Raw genomic sequence first — 3261 nt, 5'->3', positions numbered from 1 at the left:
CTAAAGAAATTATACTTTGAGTATACAGCTTGTCCAAAGTCATCCATTATTAATACTATTAGTAATATCTTCGGTAAAGGCTTTGATGCATAAATATTTCTGATAAAGGTAGGTTGTGTACTTTTGTCCAACTGAGCAATCTTGCTTTCATAAAATATACCAACATTTTAATGACTGAAGATTAACATGCTGTAATACACTGTTCAAAATTAAAGGCTCAAATGCTGTACATGACAGGTTAAGCTCCCCCTGGCGGTTTTACAAGGTGACGCCGGATAGTTTCCGGCAGAGCGTCAAATGACGCGCGATTAACCACGTCACACTGCGTGACACTGCGTGATGCCGCGACACGCCCACCGGGGTATGCCGCAAAATAACGCACGCATTTTGAATGGCTGCATCTGTATGTGCGCGCTGACCGTCTCTCCTGCCGATGGGAAGTTCTGCGCCTTCTGGAGCATCCGCCGACTACGCCAAATTTGTTGTAACAGAAGAAATAAGGTTCTTGATCCTGAGATGAAGTAAAACAGATGAGTTTATTGCATGCAAGGAACAATAAAGCCGAAGTCTTGTTTCCCGCAAGAAATAACAAAACCGAAGCATTGTTCAACGTACTGTTACAAACTTTTGGGTTATATAGTGTTTTCTTCTCCGTTTCTGACGTCACTCGGTCTGATGGTAAAGAGGGGGGTTCATGGTATTTGGCCAGTTTACGATGTTCTGGGCAAATGGTCAGTTTAACATTACACCCAGGGGGGTTCCTAGCTTGCATCTGCAATCCTTATCAGTTAACCCCCTTTCCTGCCATAAACCCCAGCTTGTGACTTAGAAGTCTAAACCCCCTACAGAAAGGATTAAATTCAAAACCCCGTCTTCACATCTTTCTTCAGCTGCAAGATAGCAATGCTAACCACTTCGCCACCATTATAAATGGATGGATATTGAAGTGGAAATCTAATAAGTAAATTGATTCTTAAAAATGTAGAGAGCTTTGAAAAAAATATATTGGTGCTTTTAGATAATATATTTCAAGGATGTAACTGCTGTGCTACAGTGCGTGCAGAATTTTAGAAAACAGTTCGTCAACAAAGTACACTGTTTAGGTTAGTTTAGAAGACAATGTACCAAAACAATATATGCTGTCTGGGTCATTAGAATTAGCTGAAAGTAACCGATAAGCTTTGAATAACAAATCTAGTTTTTCTTCTCTCGCTCTATGATGTAATCTGTTTTCTCTTAGAGAAAGGGGAAGTTTTAGAAGGGACCAAGTGCTGAACTTTTTTACAGTGCAACGTCTTATAAAAACCCTGTACTGCTTGTAACAAATTGAGTCTCTGGTTGCACTTTGCGAAGTGGCAGCAGGGCTCCCAATATTGCAATATTGAAATAAAGACCTTACTCAGGTGAGAACTCTCTTTTGTGGCTTCCTTGATAGTTATATTTCCATGACAATATCTTAGTTATCTTTCTAGTTCACAGGTTTGCATGCATGATTTAATTTTGAAAGCCACTGAGACATCAGGTACTACTGTTGTATTTATGAAAAAGAAACAAAACAAAAAACATACTAACAACTGTGCCATCCTACTCCTTAGTTAATACATTTTATTATTCATAAACAGTTAACATTGTTAGCAAAATATTTTGAATTATATTTAACCCTATTTTTTCTTTAGTTTTGTATTTAACTTATTATATGATAGTCAGACTTAATGTATATTTGAACAATGAAAATATATTTTTACAAGATGCGGGGGAAAGTGCAACATCTTATTACAGTGCTAAATTTAATATTATTGATTGCTAATAGTTTATGCTAACACCTAACTTTCTTAATTAGATGTATTTAAAACAGTGAACTAAGTGTAACATACTATTCAGAAATACAATCGAAAATAGTTTTGTGGTGTTTGTATGGATGAAACGTTTCTAAAATGTATAACGTAACAAAATTAAAGACGATTAAAATCTGTAATCTTTCCACTTGTAATGTCATTAGACAGAACAACACGTTTCTGGTTTGTTTTAATTAGTATTAGTTAGTAGTTAGTAGTTTTAATTTAATTAGTATTGCAATTCGCACTGATTCACTTGCGAAGATATGGACTTAAGAATATTCGTGCCTGGTCAAAAAATGGCATTAAGCACTTAAAATTAATATGGTTAATAATAGTAAACTGTAACATGCTGTAACAAGATCGGTTAAACTGCGAAGAAAATGCTTTCAGAGAAAATGTTTCAGGTGTGAAGAACATAGATCTCCAATGCAATTTCAACCAAACCTGTTCCCACACACCCTGCCCCCACTACCATTAGAATATACACAAAGCACTGAAATCTTTCGAGCTAATGATCAGGTGACCCGAGAGAGAGCGAGAGAAACACCAAGGGGTGCGGAACCAGGGAACTATTTACATGGAAAACGGGCGATCTCCCCAGACTGTCCGCCCGTTTCACTGTTACCTGGATACCTCTTTATTTAGAACTCACTAACACTGATTTTTAGTTTAGAAGGATTCAAGTAGGGTTTTAGATGAAAGGCAGCGACCTTAATCAAGCCCAAATCATAATTGAACCCATTCAGAGCCTACATTACATTTTAGCGTTTCATTCTGAGCAGAAGACCCTCACACCTGAAGAAGGCTTGCGTTTTCTCTCTTCTCTTTTAAGCATGTGTACAATGTGTAATACAATTAGAATGTGTAATTACAATGCGAATCGTATGAGGGTGGGGGGGAGGTGTCTTTCGCTGGAAATCTCGCCTGCTTCTACTTTACGAGCACAACCCCCTCTCTGCCGGAGTGCTGGCTGTGACGAATTAAACCGGTTTCACAGGTTTCAATCACAGACCATGTGACATGGGAGTCAGGAAACTAACACACAGCGCCACCGGATTTGATAACACTATAAAAACGCTATAAAATAATGTGACTAGGCACAGAACAAGTTTACAGCACAGTACAATAATAAATGCTGACCATGACTTTAGAAGCATAAATTGCCTTATACTCAATTTAAACACAAGCTGTCTTTAGCCCTCTAAGCTGGTTCATACAGAAATGTAGAGATCCAGGCTCAGAACACACAGCTTCATTAGCGAATACATATGCAGGACAACTAGAGAAGACGTTTTACAGAGGATGGATTTTTAGAAACATCCCATCAGTGACATCACTGAAGTCAACTCCTAGGTACTGTAACTGTCGTGTGGATAGTTTCACAAGAATCAGACAAAGGTTTAAGCATCGCTTGTTCTAGATA

Source organism: Atractosteus spatula (genome assembly GCF_055471065.1).
Source record: "Atractosteus spatula isolate fAtrSpa1 chromosome 16 unlocalized genomic scaffold, fAtrSpa1.hap1 SUPER_16_unloc_1, whole genome shotgun sequence".
In the NCBI taxonomy this organism is placed as follows: domain Eukaryota; kingdom Metazoa; phylum Chordata; class Actinopteri; order Semionotiformes; family Lepisosteidae; genus Atractosteus; species Atractosteus spatula.
Note: the sequence above shows the minus strand (reverse complement) of the source record.